Genomic DNA, 17979 nt, shown 5'->3' with positions numbered 1-17979 from the left:
TCAGAAGTGAAACTTTTTTGGCGAACTAATTTATGAGTCTTGCTTATATTTATACAAATCTAAAACTTTAGATTTCCGAGACTTAGAGGAAGGGAAAAGGAAGATATGTTCCCGCCAAAAGTCTGTCAAATGTCAATCTCAAACCTCAGTGTTGACAGTCACATTATGTTTAGATTTCTAAATTGTAAATGACTAATATTTTTTTTGCCAATTGAATTGACTAATTTAATTTCATGCTATTTGATTAATGTTTCAAATTCTTTTCATTTCATTTCAATTCCTATTAACATTTTTCACAAAAAAAATATAAAATATTAGGCTGTACGGTATGATACATTTGCCTTTCCAGTTGGAAAAATACAACAACTACTACTACTGACATTTGACAAGTACTTAATTTCAATAGTAGTTTGACGTCACTTCCGTTGCATACCTGCGTGACGTTCTGTAAAAATTTTATCCTCATGCGCCTAAAGAAGTTTCACTTCAAAAATACAAAGTAATATTCATTCGAAACGTAAACTAATCCCCGAATTCGCGATAATTCGATCGTGATGACTAAAACCGTATCGGTTGCCTCAAGCTGACTGATAGCGTGCAAGCGATAAGATAAAAAGGGACCGATTGTAATTTTTCGTACTGCAATCGATAGAGGAAACGAGACCGTGATCCGACGATTTTATCTAATACGCCAGCCAGACTAAACATTTGCCGCAAATGTACGTAATATACAACAAATGTGCAACAGAAATAGACAACTGTTTACGAGATGTATCGTTATGTTAAATAAAACTTATTACTGGTGGTAGGACGTGTTGTGAATCCTCACAGGTACGACCGCTCTGCTTATTTCTGCCGTAAAGCAGTAATGTGTTTCGGTGTGAAGAATGGGGCAGCCTTGTACTGTATAAACTGAGGCCTTAGAACTCCTGTCTCAAGGTGCGTGGCGGCATTAATGATTACGTTTTTGATGTCTATGGGCTTCAGTAACTACTTTACACTAGATAGGCCATGCGCTCGTCCACCGAAACTTAGCAATAAAAAAGATACACCGTTCCCTCCTAAATTACATTTTCTAGAGTTTAGAGTTTGCTACTGGTATCATTTTGGAGAATAAATTAGATAAACGTTTAGAAAACAAACATATTACTTTTCATGACATCATCATCATCATCTGTCGAAAGGCGCTCAATTTTACAAGGTTCTATCCAAATAGACCATTTGTACAAGGTTCAGACGTAAACAACTCCGCACGAAATGTCTCCGATAATACTACTACATACCTATATAATGGGCACTAGACATGACTTTCTCGCCCATATTTATTTTATGGTCCAGACGGAGTTTCTATTCAGAGCAATCAACAAGCATTCCATCGAGGACATATACTCATGACTACCAGACAACCGTTTTAATTATTTGTCGTGTATTTTCATATATCGGTAATCAATTTCGCATCATTGAAAACTAACAGTCTCAATCGAAGGCTTTCTCATAGTCAATACATACTAGGTCAAGACTAAGTTATACATCACGATATAGATAATATACATAGTGTCGCAGTGCATTAGTGTGGTCTACAGTACTGTAGCCTTCTCCGATATCGGCCTTAGGAATTGATCGTAGCAGCACGTGAGGCGAATGGAAAACAAGATGGACCCTTAACCTTAAAGTCCCTAAAAGTAAGATCAGTCTGTAGGTTCTTCAAAGCGACAGAGTATTTGCCTTCTTGAAGTACTAATATCATTCCGTCGTCACAGGGCACTTTGTTGTTTTTAAACTATTCGAATAACCCAGTTTCGTTTTCAGACATGTTAATATGTAACTTAATATTTATTTATTTACAAATTTATATACTAGACAGTATAAAGGCGGACTTAATGTCATTACAATGGTCGACCGATTGACCGTTGGGTCTTCCATCAGTTTTGTCACGGGTTGTCGAGTAAATATGACCAACCCCATAATTCTTCGCAACTACACTTAAAAACTCAGACAGAAGAATTGTGTTACCGAACACAGCTAAAATTAAAAGCTTGTTATCTTTAATGTGTTCCATTCCTAGAAGCAGTCTGTTTTAAAAGCTTCGTTATTTTTCTACAATTCACGAGGAATTTAAATTCTACAACATTTCAATTTAGTTTCCAGCAAAAACATTCAGTAAAACCAGTTCAAGAAAAGTTTAAATAACCTAACAGCACGTTACGCTGTAGGTATAAAAAATTAATTATTGAATACAAACTAGTCGAAGCTTTTTCCGATTTCTGGATTACTCGTAATACGAAAAAGTCCTTTTAACTTAATATTACGCGTTTCTATTTTCAAATACAGAAATCAAATATCTTGTTATGTACAAATTAATCGAGTGAAACCATTCGTCGCTTATATCGGTACCTATTTCATGGGATAAATATATATCACGTACATTTCAGTGACATGTACGTAAATAGATAAAGGAAGTTTCACTAGGAAACTTCTATTCTTCATAATAAATATATTTTTAGGAAGCTCAATTTTTTTTTGTCACCTCCCTTTTTGCCTTTTTTCTCTTTCTACCTAAAAAGATAATTTTGTGACTGAGCCAAAGTGAAATAAATAAATCGATATCGTGGAAAACAACGAAGCCTCTGCTCACTATTATACCTAGTCAGGTCATAAGTATTGTCACACAGTAAAAACTTTTCTTTTAGAATGCTGGCCACAAAAAAGTTTATTGAATTCGAACTTCGAATTGTTCATGAAAATAAAAATGTATACTTTTAGAATTTTACTCATTTTTAAATATTGAGTGGACGCTTAAAGAAGACCGTGTTGCAGTTATTGCGTTGCATCGTTGCGGTTACGCGCCAATTCAAACTTTTAACATACTGAATTTTTTTTTAAATTTGACTATAACCAAAAGATTCGTTTATCGTACCATCAAACGATACAATGAAGACTCTAGTGTAGATGACAGGTCAAGAAGTGGTCACCCTCGGTCTGTTAGGTCTCCAGCAGTGATAAAAGCTGTGAAGGCGCGAATTCAAAGAAATCCCAAACGTAAGCAGAAACTGTTGGCCCTTCAGATGGGGTTAAGCAGAACCACGGTGAAAAGGTTGTTAAATGAAGACTTAGGGCTTCGGACATATCGAAGAAAAACAGGACATCGTTTGAATGCTCGTCTAATGGACCTGAGACTGAAGAGATGCCGCGCTTTGTTGAAGCGGTACGCGGGAAAAAAATATCGGGAATTTTTTTTTTCGGATGAAAAAATTTTTACCGTAGAAGAGAGCTACAACAAACTAAATGATAAGGTGTACGCACACAGTAGTGAAGAAGCGAGCAACCGTATTCCGCGTGTCCAACTAGGTCATTTTCCATCCTCGCTCATGGTATGGTTGGGAGTTTCTTATTGGGGCTTAATAGAGGTACATTTTTGTGAGAAAGGTGTAAAAACGAATGCAGTTGTGTATCAAAATACAGTCCTGACGAACCTTGTGGAACCTGTTTCTCATACCATGTTCAATAACAGGCACTGGGTATTCCAACAAGATTCGGCGCCAGCTCATAGAGCGAAGAGCACACAAGACTGGCTGGCGGCGCGTGAAATCGACTTCATCCGGCACGAAGACTGGCCCTCCTCCAGTCCAGATTTGAATCCGTTAGATTACAAGATATGGCAACACTTGGAGGAAAAGGCGTGCTCAAAGCCTCATCCCAATTTGGAGTCACTCAAGACATCCTTGATTAAGGCAGCCGCCGATATTGACATGGATCTCGTTCGTGCTGCGATAGACGACTGGCCGCGCCGATTGAAGGCCTGTATTCAAAATCACGGAGGTCATTTTGAATAAACTTTAGTGTCATAAGAATCTATGTTTTGTTAAGTTCATTTTGGTATATGAATGGTCACATAATGAATAAACTTGTTTCAATTATTTTACATTAAACATGTGACAGAATTTATGACCTGACTAGGTACTTTGTGATACTCTTAAGACGTTTTGTGTGAAGCATCGACCTCATCACGATCTGTATGCACTCTCACTCACTATTACTACATTTTAAACGCTATTTTTCAAGTATACGTGCGACCTGAACTAGCAACAGATTTGTATTACTTTGTCTAAATTAAGGAAAGTTTCAATTCAGAAATAATGCCGTGCGGAGTTTTGGTTTTTCCTACCTCTGCTGATAGCCTTGAGAGGGCATATAAGCGTTACCCTAACGTGTAGGTGAGCTCTCGGGGATCAAACCGGAGGTGTTGCTAACACTGGCCCTAGTAAGAGTAATGCGTCGCAGAATCTACCACCGGATCGGAAAACCCACTGAGAAGATCTGGCGAGAAACTCGAGTGGGCCGTAAAGAGTTACCACGTCAACACTTCATAGTAAGAGTATTTTAAACGAATAGATATTATAAAAACTTAAATTTTATTTCAATTATTGATTTAATAAAAAAATAATTTATAGTTTCTCCTATTGAAAATTTTCGAATTAAACTATAATTGCATTTAACAAGCCAACGCCGCCGAGGCCAGAGTAGTGACGAACAAAATGAATAAAAGGAATATTACTGAAGATCGAACAGGCGACCAACGCCGTGAATCTATATTAATACAGATCGGGTGCCGGGGCGTACTACCTACTCGGAAGCCGTACGGATACGTGGCTCTGGGAAGCTTCGAACACAATTTTGTTCACCCGAGGCGCAATTTGCGGAAGATTTTCCGCTGCAATATAGGAAATTTTCGACGACTCGACGTCTCGCCGTAAGTGATTGCACGAGGAAAGAATACACGTCTCTCGAGTTGGCTTCTGAAGTGGTTTTGCATAAATAAAAGATAAAAGTACGACGTCCATACACATGTATTGATTGAAATTTATGCAAAGAATAGGGTGCTTTCTAAATATACTACCTCTTAGATACACAACATTTCGTTCAAAATCATAAGGTACCTTAAAAACGACTAATAGATAATTGAAATGAAATCGTTATCATTAATCAGGTAAAAAGTATGACAACAAAAAGCACCGAAACCATTAATAAGTTGCTCAAACCAAGTTCATAAGCATATTCGGATGAGCTATCAAGAAGTCGTGTTAATTTCAAGCTATATATATATATCATTGAAGTATATTATGAAATGCATAATCAAACGACTATTACTTATTATATAGATATGTCTATTAAATAAAGATGGCTTCTATGAATGCTGACAGAATTATGTCTAAATTAAACCATTTTTAGTCTACTGCAAAGTTATAAGCGGACATGTTAGTGTAGTCAAAGAGCAAGCTGATCTGTAATTTAAGCAATTTAACATTGTAACTTTACAAAACTGCAAGTTATAGAACTGGAAAGTCTACCGGTTGATTTCAGTTTCAATTCTGTAACTGACTTTCGGCGCACGACAGGACTTAGTGCAGCGTTCATGTTTTGTTACACTTTGTTATAGTTATAGTTAGTAGTTACAGAAACTTTTAACAAGACGAAGTATGACAAGACATTAACTGGGTCTTTTGTTGAATGCATTTATATTTTTCAGTTTTGTGCGTTATCTATTGTAACGTACGATCCCCTATATATTAAGGAATTCTTAATACAGGATCATTTATATGTACTTTGTAAAAATTATATTCTAAACCTCTAGAATATCTTTTTTCTCGAATCTATTAAAGCCATTTCGACAAAAGGTATACCGGAAATATGTTTCTTACGCCGAGTTTATGAGCAATTTTTTATTATGTTACAATTGGTACAATGCGGCCTGCAGCAGTACCAAATTTCTTTCCCAGAGCTACGTTAAAGGCAACTTAGAGATTCACTTGAATCTCTCACACACTCTGAGTATTACATTTATACCAGCGTAGTGCGATCGCCAGCCGGCGATTTTCTGGTAATAGCGCTTATTGTAGGCGCGCACGGATAGGTACAACCCTCAGGCCTATTTCTGCCCAGAAGCGGAAACATGTCACATTTGAAGGATGACTATGAGCTCCGATTACGAATTACCAGCACCAATGGGTGTGTGAACTCGTCTTATTTAGGTTAACAAAAAAACATACATATCGAGAGGTGAAAAGCTTAATACACGACATTTATCTTTGTAATTAAAGGTTTTTAATTGACCTTTAATTTAGTTTACTCCATTCAAATAGCCGAAGCATTTTTGTTTGATATTTTTTCCAAATTTTAAACATCAAATGATTCTTCTGTAAAATTTCAAATATGTCGTTTACACCAATTAGCATTTCACCCCTCGATATATACTTTGGGAATGTTTTTCCTTACGCCTAGTTTATACCCCAACGAAAAAATAAATCGTAATAATGGTATCTGAGTTTGAAACTAGATAACGGAAAAACTTTATCATCTAGATCTTTGCCTACACCGACCGTGGCGTTCTCGTCAGCTGTCACTCCCAATTGAGCATTAACCCATTGACATCAAACAGGTTAGCCAAGCACACCAAATCAGGAAGTCTGTACTCCAATAGCATAGAAATAGTTATATTCAGAATTTTGCGTTCTAAAAAAATAAAGTCATGGTATGTATATGTTGGCTTGAGGGTAGATATTATCTTGTTGAACACCAAGTAAAACGATGTCACTTTTTGATTCCTGATTTAATCAACAATATGTTATTTTAACAATTCACTTTAACACTTGTCCAACTTTAACCAGTACGTACAACAGTCACTGAATCACACAACGTAACAACGATATAGTAAGTGCACCAGGCAAACGCAGTCCAACGAATGTTCATTTCAAGGCACGTTCCGCCTTTTTATACTAGCCGGCGCAGCTGGCTTATGAGTCACTTCTGTTGCAGCTGTTGTTTACGAGTGGAACGACACGGCCGGCGCACCTGGCTTGTGTGAGTCACTCCTATTGCACGTGCTATATAACATAAATATCGTTAACGCCGTCACGGCCATACTGACGTGCGCTCGTCCTCGTGCGCGCATTCTTATGGTATGTCTGTGAACAACAAACGTGTTCGTTCATCCTGACATTAACGGATGCAACTTAAAACGTGGTCTATGATATTAACAATCTAGTACGGTTCGGTTCGCATAATTCTTCAGAAAATCCTATACTGGCTATAAATAACATTCAGACTGCTTACATACCTGGGCCAGTTCATTTAAAACTCTTCAGGTATGTAAGTATGTCCCTTTTAACTTAGACCGGAATTGTTATCCCTTCAGTTTTTCGAACTGGACCGGATAATGCTAGACCGAATCGCAATCCCTGTAGCTAATTGTTGTGGCTAATCTGGATGAAAATCCCTATAGCCAAGCCATTGGACCGGACAGACCCTTCAATGACTTCACACATTCTTTTTTTTTTTTTTTTCTCTTTTTTTTTTGCTAGTCCGGATTAACATCTCTCTAGCCACATACAATTCTCTTTCTTTTTTTTTTTTTTTTTAATCTGCGTGTACGGTAGCGTTTGTTAAAACATTTCTTAAACCAGAACATTTATACGGAATTTCTTCAGAAATAGTGCGAGACCGACCATCGTTTTCTACATTTCTAACACCTGCACCTGAGGTGCCTGCGCTTACAGACATTGTATCACTACCCACAGACTATGTTTGCTGTATCGCTATTTGCGAACAAAAATGTCGCTTCTATTGTCAGTGATAGAGTCGTCATCATTAAGATCAGTTTCATGAACAAGATTAATTAACCCATCTGTGTACGCCGTCACGTCATCGTCACTATAATTTTCAGAAATTTCTAGTAGGCCTGACGGGCCTCGAGGTATTTCACGTAAGTTTTCATGGGGAAATTTGTACACTCTATTAGAACTATTTACATGTCTCAATTTATACCTATCGTTTTCCAAAACTGCAGTAATGTTGAAGGGACCTTTACATTTTCGGTCAACTTACGAAAACAAAATCCCCAGCGGAAAAGAGGTTGACTTTAGCTTTGCCTCGACTAAACCAAGCTTCAGTTTGTGCCCTTTTTTATTATGTTTTCGCCGGTCTTCGACCGTGCTAAATCAAGATCTAATCTAGAGGGATTATCACTCTGTTGAAACTAAGATATTTCAAGTGAACTACCCTGAACGGCAAACGTCTATTCTATTGGAGTAAACCCTGTTACTCGACAACGTGCACTATTAAGGGCGAGTTGAATATCCCCTAAGTGCTCTTACCATCATGATTGGGTCTAAGTTACTTTCAGATCAAAGAGTGACTTGTTCATGAAACCGCTTACCGTTGAATAAATTACTATGACTTTGTTTTATAAGACTACATTCTGACCCTGAATGGAACATAAAGGGGAAGCCAAAACCACTTATCTGTAACACACTGAAGCTCTGGAACACACGTTGACGTCTCTGGTTGCACCTGCCACAGCACCTGGAGCAGTGTCCGTTTTTCTTCTTGTAGCGCATGGAACACCCAGAAGCTACATGACTCGCATCACCGCACACGTAACAGCTGACTTGCAGGCGAGAGCCGGGCGCCCACGGATGAGGAGGTTGTTCAGGTTTTGCTCACAGTCTCCTACGAGGCGGCGCGCCCTAGCGCAAGTGCAGCCGGAGCGCGGGGGCTCCAATATCGGCAGTCCGTGCTGGAGGCGTGGTCTCGTCGTTTGGCGGACCCGTCGGCCGGCCTCCGTACCGTCGAGGCGATCTGCCCGGTTCTCGCGGACTGGGTGGGCCGCGACCGCGGAAGTCTCACCTCCGGCTACCTGTGCAGACTCACAAGACATTTTACCACCATGCAAACTTCTTACCGCAACAAATCTTACCAGCCACTACGCAAACTACAATTTTACGGGTTCCACCTCTCTTACACGATGTTACTCCCACACTGAGGAAGCCAACCGCGAACACATGTCAAGCACGCACAAGCACGCACTTCACCGGAAAAACCTGCATCCGCCAGCGGAACCCGAACACCGCCGCATCGCCAGACACGAACGCACCGGACGTCTTATCTTACAGGTCACGACGACTTCAGATGTGTCAATTTTTCTTCCCCACGGAAACTTGCTTGCTTTCTTGTTTGCTTGCTTGCTGGAGCCCGAAGTCATCGAACGTGTAGTGTTATTGGTATTGAATCGAGTAGATTCTAAAATTTCAGCGACAATTCACAGTCTCATGTCCTGGTTTACTGTACTAGTGCCATGTAACTCTAGCAGTAGTCATTGGCTTAAAAACGATTCGTGTCGGAACTACCCACTCGTCATGACAGATCCATTATTGCGATCGAAGTTTCCCTTGAGATTTGCACTTGCCTTAATTTCTTGCAATAGCTTGTTACGTGTTGTATTGCCGTTAGTAAATGCCATGTGATGAAGTCGACAGTCAAACTGGGCAACATGAGCCAGAACGTAGGATGTGACGATTTCTTCGTGGCTCAGATCTTCCATCGAGGTAACAGAGACGTTATTACACGACTTACGTATGCTGCATTCACGCTCTTGTGGCGTACCACTACTAGTATTCTGATCTGCATCATGTTTTTTTTGCTGTACTTCGAACATGTTCAAACACGTCACGCCAGTGAGAGTAGAGTTCTGATCCCACTTCTGATGTTGGCTTTAGGGTAGATATTATCTTGTTGAACACCAAGTAAAACGATGTCACTTTTTGATTCCTGATTTAATCAACAATATGTTATCTTAACAATTCACTTTAACACTTGTCCAACTTTAACCAGTACGTACAACAGTCACTGAATCACACAACGTAACAACGATATAGTAAGTGCACCAGGCAAACGCAGTCCAACGAATGTTCATTTCAAGGCACGTTCCGCCTTTTTATACTAGCCGGCGCAGCTGGCTTATGAGTCACTTCTGTTGCAGCTGTTGTTTACGAGTGGAACGACACGGCCGGCGCACCTGGCTTGTGTGAGTCACTCCTATTGCACGTGCTATATAACATAAATATCGTTAACGCCGTCATATACATTGATATGGAATATTCGAAAAGTGGTTAAACAATAATAAAATACTTAATTGCGTTTTGTGTTCAATATTAACAAAACAACATTTAAAGCCTTTATTGTCCAGAAATTATTTTACACAGTAGGTATTCTTGAATCAAATAAAACTGAACTACTGAGCACGTCTTTTTTTCTCAATGACAGAGTTCACTCAATCTATAGGTATATAAGAAAAATCCTTTCTTTTTTACTAAAAAGGTTTTATATAAAAATTACATATAAAAAGGTTTTTCTTTACATGTATTTTAAAAGTATGCGAAACCAATGCGTGGTTAAATAAAAAAACGGAAAAAAAGTAAATAGAAAAAAATTGTGTATCTCTAAAAAAATTCTAGACAAGGGGTAAAACTATTGACAGAATCATACTAATAATTTTTTTTGTTAAATAGTTTCACACATAAAATGGACATATAACTCGTCATTTTTTTGCATTCACCAGGCGATAAACATTTTCTATATACTTAGTCTGGCCATAAATACTGTTACATTTAAAAAAAAAATATCTATTGCAAATAACATTTATTACTTTTACAGTATGTTAGTTTAATACATAAATATAAAACAATTTAAAGTATAAAAAGCTTATTCGAAGTGGTCTCCATTGGCTGCAATACAGTCCTTTAAACGTTGAGGCCAGTTATCAATAGAAGCACGCACTCTTTCCATTGGAAAAATTTTCACTGCCAATCGTACGGATTGTTTTAGGGACTCCAAACTATCATGGCGTTTAGAGCAAGCCGTACTCTCTAAAACTGACCATAAATAATAATCCAGCGGATTAAGATCGGGACTAGACGACGGCTAGTCTTCAGCTCTGATGAAGTCCGAAACGTTCGTTTCCAACTAAGACTGCGCAGACCGAGATTTATGACCTGGCGCCGAGTCTTGCTGGAAGGACCCTTCTTGATTATTGAACATGGTATTGTTAAGGGGCTTCACTACCTTCTCAAGAATGGTATCTTGATACACTTGTGCCGATGTTTTGATACCTTTTTCACAAAAGTATGGCTCAGTCACTCCTTCATAGCTAATACCCCACCAAACCATCACTGAAGTCGGATATTGCCCACGTTGCACTCTGTCGACTAATTGGGAAGCTTCCTTAGAGCTTTAAGCATAAATACGGTCATTTTGTTTGATGAAATGTTGCTCAATTGTAAAAATTTTCTCATCCGTAAACAAAATTTTTCTATGACCTCCCTTTGCATACCGCTTTAGTAGTTGTTTCAATTTTACCACCCTATTCTCTTTTAAATCATCAGTTAAGAAATGACCAGTACGTCTCTTATAGGCTGCAAGTCCTAAGTCATCTTTTAAAATACGCGACATGGTTCTAGGTGCTATCTTCATCTCCCGAGATAAAATCTTTTGCTTTCGGACAGGATTTCTTCGAATTCTTTCCCTTACTGCTTTGACCACCTTTTTCGTATGAAACCTACGTGGACGGCCAGATTTTTTTCTGTCACAAACAGAGGAGGTCTCATTGCACCTATTAATAGCCCGGTACACAAACATTTTACTAATACCAAGCGTATGGAGAGTTTTAAAAATTGCATTTGACTCCATACCTACTTTGTGTAATGCAATCACAACGATTCGGTTCTCTATATCACCCCACTCCATTTTAATATCGCAAAATATTGTACAATGTATTGGCGCCAAAATGAGAAAACTCAATGAGCAATCATATAAAAATGACCGATTCCAAATTCAAATGTAATATTTTGTTTATTTTTAATTGTAACAGTATTTATGGCCAGACTAAGTATATGGGCGTGGAAGAGGTTTTGTCACCAAGAAAATTTCGTAGTATAGTATTTAGTATTTAGCTAAGACCAACGACCAGAGACCATACGACTTTTATAAATAGCAATGTGAAGTGTGTGACTGTGAAGCGTTTGTGGCTTGATAGGTAAAACGACCGGATATACAAATTTCTCTATATAGCTATGTACCTAACAAGTTCCCAACCGACTTCCACTCCCACGTGGGGGCTACGGACCGTCGAGGCGGTTTACCCGGTCTTTGATGACTGGGTGAATCGTGGCGAAGGACGTCTCACCTTTCGTCTGGTGCAGGTGCTGACCGGGCACGGATGCTTCGGGAAGTACCTGCGCCGGATAGAGGCTGAGCCGACGACGAGGTGTCACCATTGTGGACACGACCTGGACACGGCGGAGCATATGCTCGCTGTCTGCCCCGCTTGGGAGGTGCAGCGCCGTGTCCTGGTCGCAAAGATAAGACCTGACTTGTCGCTGCCTGGCGTCGTGGAGTCGATGCTTGGCAGCGATGAGTCATGGAAGGCTATGCTCGACTTCTGCGAGTGCACCATCTCGCAGAAGGAGGCGGCGGGGCGAGTGAGGGAAAGCTCTCCTCACTACGCAGAAACACGCCGCCGCCGAGCAGGGGGTCGGGACCGGGGTCGTATCCGTGACCTGGCCCCCTAAGAGCTAGGGGTCCCACCCGTTTTGTGCGGGGAGAGACCCAGACGTGGGGTGGCGTGCTTTGCACGCTCACCCGCGATAGGAAGCCGGGTGATGGTGGACCGCGTTCCCCCGACTGCTCTGGGGGAAGGTGTAACGCGGCGCCATCAAAGCGGGCTCTCGGCCCGCTGAACGAGGGAACCGGTGGTCGTGTCGCTGGCGGCCACCGGTCCGGCGTCCGTGGGACGGTGGGATGGATGTAATGTGCTCTGCGTCAACCCTGTCCCGCCGTTTTAATAGCCCCGACTGGGCTCCGGCCCGGTCCGAGGTAGGGCGCCGGTTGTGGGCGGCAGGAGTTTTTAGTGAGGTTCAACTCCCACATAACCCACCTGCCGCGCGGGTGGGGATCCGGCGATTTTCTCCTGTGGAAAAAAAAAAAACCGACTTCCACAATAACATTGTCATGTTATAAATCAAACCCACAGTGACTTTTCGTAACGACATAGTTACGGATTGTAGGGTGTATTGTGAACCCGGACAGTTTTGATCAACAATACTTGCTGCGATGATGCGATCTAGATTCCCATTGTATGAATGGAATAGACATTATCGAAGATTATTCGTTCTTCCTCTGAGGTGGACGGCAGCATTTATACTGCGATATTCTATCAGTGCAACGGCAACCGTTATAACAACAAAAAAGCTAACAAAATATACCCATAATACATTTGATGATCATTTTTATGCTTGCAATCAACTTCAACACGATTCATTAAAGAAAAACGCAAACGACTTTAAACAAATTTAAGAACATGAGCACTATATGGAAAGAAGTGTACGAAGTGCAGTGCATTCTGTAGCCTAACAACACTATATGGAAACAAGTGTACGAAGTCCAGTGCATTCTGTAGCTTAACAACACTATATGGAAACAAGTGTACGAAGTCCAGTGCATTATTTAGCCTAACAACACTATATGGAAACAAGTGTACGAAGTCCAGTGCATTCTTTAGCCTAACAACACTATATGGAAACAAGTGTACGAAGTCCAGTGCATTCTTTAGCCTAACAACACTACATGGAAACAAGTGTACGAAATGCAGTGCATTCTGTAGCCTAACAACAAATTGATGACTTTGATACTAATACGAAAGCCAACGATTCCAGCTGGGCTCAAAAACCATTTTCACTTGTCGACACGATAAAATTGATCACAAAGAATGAAATGACACACGGGCAAACTGTCCGTTTATAATAGATCAGTATTTTGAGTGTAGTCAACTTCCGGCCAACTTATAGTACAGTACACAAACACGGTTATCTGATCCAACCAGAATGCTATTAGGCCACGTAAAACATTAAATAAACACATACGCATAAATGCTTCGGTGAATATAAACCATTTGATATGTCAACATTATTTACCTACGTGTACAATGCTGGTAATGAACGATGTTTAGTTTTTATCGATGGAAGGTCCACAATTGGTGATAAGTTACCGGCGATGAACAAAATTTTTTTTATTACCCATTTATTATTACTGAAGCCCGATTTCCTTATGAATAGCTAAATTCGAAACACGATCCTGATAACAATTAATTTAATGACGGTGCTCCTTGCAGTCAAACCGTAAATGGACATTACATAGATAATATATCAAGGCTTTATGTCACTGAAAATGCGAGATATTTCCATATCACGAGCCGTAAACGTTTCATAGAACTTCGTGAATTCCATATTTCTCCGAGTACTTTACATGTAACCTGAACAGACATTCATGGAATTTCCGGAACTTGCACGATGACTTCAAACCGGAGAGACTACAGGTGAAAATTATTAAAATCAAACGAAGTGGTATCATCAGTTTACACGATGCAACAAGTGCTCACTGCAGACCTTCACTACCACCGCCTCATATACAAATAAAAAAATATACACAGATATTTACAAACGGATCAATCTATTTGTAAGTTTTCAGCGATGTACTAATTAGCTTGGTTCTCGTCTCAGTCTATTTACTGAAGCAATCGAAATTATTAAATATTGGCAAATGCATTAAAAATATTGTACATTTAAGTTTTATTTTTTAATAAAGTTATGTTTACATTTTTGGCGCTCCTATTTTTATTTTACGTAATCAATAAACAAACAATACACATTCATTATATGAAAACCAAACTATCAGTCTTTATATTTATATTCTAGATCAACGGTATTTTATTAGCAGAACACTAATTTATTTAAATATGATTTCAAGACGTTACCAACTACATATTCTCCAACTTATCTTTATATTTCATCAACCTAGTTACCGAGTTCTCCGCATGAATAGCTCAATTCCTAGTAGGTAATAAATAAATAGCATCTACTGATACATTGTTTTCCGATTCCGAACTATTGAGGAGATAACTTTGAAGTGAATTTTAGCATTACATATTTCGACAGCTAGTCAAGAGGCAAAATACATTTGGCATTTATCGCAATTTTACAACTTCCTTGTAAAATTGACAATGACTACATCATTCCGATAAGTATGTTTTCACAAGTTTTTGCGTAACCTGAACGAGTGAATAACGAGTTGAAATTGGGAAATGTTAAACGTCATAAAATTACAATTGTAACTGTTAATTAGTGAGAGTGTTTGTTTGTTTGCATTTCGAACGGAAGACGTACGCGTATACAAGCGACGACGGCTTCTCGAGTGAAATCGTATCGTGCGGTCCGTACGCCACTATTTGCGTTAAGCCATTAAAAATCTTGCATTCGTCCGGTCACCGTCCCCGTCAAACCCGTCGCTCGCGACGAACGGCTCGACGAGTGAATTAACCCATAGACATAGCTCACAGAGTTCCTCGCCGGATCTTCTCAATAGGTCGCGTTTCCGATCCGATGGTAGATTCTGCGAAGCACTGCTCTTGCTAGGCCCAGTGTTGGCAACACTCCCGGTTTGAGCCCAGTGAGCTCATCTACACATCAAAGAGAAGCTGAAATAGCCTCTCAAGGCATAGGTAGAAAAAAAAAGACAAGCTCTTAGGAAACGATTTGCGTCTTTTTTAATTATCTTCGTTTGAAAGTATGATGTATTGATTTTTGCTTTGTAAGAAATATATTTATGATTCATTTTTCTACAGATAAACAGTCACCGACAGACAAGCGATGGTTAGTTAGTATGTGGACCGCGTAACCATGCATCCAAGTATTTTTATGGCTATCTGCACTCAACTCGGCTATAATATACCTGTAGGTACAGTGTGAATGCTAACTAAAAGTTTATTTGTTATGAGGTTAGATTTAATGCAGTTAAATAATACAGTATTGTGTATTAACTTTCAACGCTGTTCGGAAGAAACAATTTTTTTTCTTTTAAAACCTGCGTTTGGGTATATATATCTATTTTTTATATATGTTTTTACTCTGAATTTGGCCAATAGTGGTAATGTTTGTAATTTTCACAGACAGCGGAGTTACAGCCCGTTGCTGAATGGTCACCGTGACTCACGGACGGACACAGCTAAACCACCTACCGCTAAGGACTCTCAACCTTCGTGTAAAGAATGTTATAATGCTCAGAAAGAATATTTATACTTTTATTAAAGGTCTATCTATCTATATATAAATGTTTCTATATTTTAGAATTTTTTTACAGAGCTTAAACTTAATTAGTTTTGTATGTTTTATACCATGTAATGGGTGTTTCGGGTGATACGACGACCTTATGATAAAATCTTAACAAAGAAATTGTAATAAATAAGCACGTTTAAGATTCCGTTTACGGTTTCAACATATTTTACAAGTCTATAAATCGTTAAGCCCAGTAAACGTTCGATTTGAATCTTAACATGGAATAAGGTAGAAAGTCCTCGATAGACAGGTAACGGCTTGGTGCGGTTCGCACTTGCGTCCTTTCAGTATTGAAGTGCGTGCGGTGTGTGACGCATCGCAAAACTCGTTCCGTCAACCGACGATGCCTAACAGACCCGACGCGACGGCCTGACTAAGCCAGCCGAACTCCGGCCCCAATTACATTACACGAATACAATAATAATTGTTACAATGACGCAATTACGACACGAATTCTACGAGGCGTCTCGTATTGTGGCCGTCGATTTCCCGATGCGAAGATAAAATTAAATATTTACTCGTGAAACTGGTGAGAGCTTCATCGGGCCCATACAAATGGCAAGCGTTAATTACGTTCAGACGGATCTTCGACGTTTCAAAAATAATTCTCAACAAAGATTCTGTTTCTTCGCTTGTGGTCATTCTCAGTAGTTATTCAAACATCTCCTTTATAATGTATTAGATATACTATCATTTTTACCAGCTTTGATTTTTTTATAATTCTAAAATCTAATTTCTATCTAAATAGGCTATTCACGGCATATACAGCGACAATTCACCGAAGAAGTAACACTTTTGGGATGTCTCGCAAAAGTTTCTATTACTATCTGTTCATCTGTTTGAGAGAACTGTCAGCGAGCATTTGTGCAGCAAGGAATATTGTAAAGTTAATGACACTTCCTAGCGCTTCGTCGAAATGAAGCGTTCACTCTCGGCCTTTAGGTCTTAATTTGTTGAAGTCCTTAAGTCACAATTTTTTTAAATTATAAATGTAGTTCATTTGTTGACATAAATACTGAAAAGAAGAACCACCATTTTATGAACACGCTTAGTTTTGTTTAAGAATTATGAATCTTAAATCGAAGTAGAATAAAATATTAACTCGATTTTTCTTATTTGAAATATCAAAAGTTTACATGCCGAGGCATTTGTGAAATTAACGAACGGCTCGCGTTAATATTGAACGGTTTGATTGCAAAATTCGAATGTACAAAAATATTTCGTGAAACGAAAACTGGTGCTTTTAATCACGATTAAAGTAAAACGTTTTCACAGTTGAAATGAAAAAGCGCAGATCTTATTAAGCTCGGCATATATCGAGAGCTTCTTTATAATCTATATATTAATACGTGAAGCGAAAACTTTGTATCCCTTTTTACGAAAATTGCGCGAACGGAGGAGTATGAAATTTTCCACACTTATAGAGAATATAGAGAAGAAGTGCACAATGCTATTTTTTTTTTAAAAATGCATAAAATATACATTAAATCAATAAATAAAACATTACACACACTACATACCATATATTTGAGGCACACACGCATGCATACTATTTATTGTCAAACTTTTGTTCTTGACGTCTGTGGTCAAATTGAGAATAGATTAAATATTGTTTGTCTTTATTAATATTTTTTATAGTGTAGTCTTGGCGAAATTTGTGACTATACAAGTATAAAATAGAATCATAATAGTGTACAAACTTACAATTCCAATAAATTATAGTCGAATTTAGACTACTGCGGGACCTCTAGTAGCATTAAAAACTCTAGCTTCGTTGTAAATTGACAACGAAAGTGTAAAGTAACACGTGCAACTATACACTTAGAAGTAAAGTTCGAGTATGCAGACTGCAATGTGCTTATAGTCGAAGGAATAGTCACTGGTTCAACAGCATAGCGCATAATGTAACTGAAACCCCCCACTAACTGTAAAGACGTGTTGTTTCTAAACACGAACAGGAATAGCGATGATTGTTACATTT

The 17979-nt window shown here is 38.9% G+C and overlaps 1 protein-coding gene and 1 long non-coding RNA gene across 8 annotated transcripts in view; both read right to left on the bottom strand.

Annotated features, from left to right (window-relative positions):
* The window catches only part of DIP2 (disco-interacting protein 2), a 146793-nt gene that overhangs the window by 121043 nt on the left and 7771 nt on the right, over window positions 1-17979 (bottom strand). The gene's annotated exons all lie outside the window — the stretch shown is intronic.
* LOC149503457 (uncharacterized) lies at window positions 7395-9922 on the bottom strand. The gene is made up of 2 exons (XR_016323054.1): window positions 8798-9922; window positions 7395-8692 (listed from the first exon to the last, which is right to left on the bottom strand). It is a non-coding gene; the product is annotated as an uncharacterized LOC149503457 (long non-coding RNA).

Source organism: Bombyx mandarina, chromosome 01 (genome assembly GCF_030267445.1).
Source record: "Bombyx mandarina strain Sakado chromosome 01, ASM3026744v2".
Taxonomy (NCBI): domain Eukaryota; kingdom Metazoa; phylum Arthropoda; class Insecta; order Lepidoptera; family Bombycidae; genus Bombyx; species Bombyx mandarina.
This window is presented reverse-complemented; position numbering and strand designations above follow the sequence as displayed.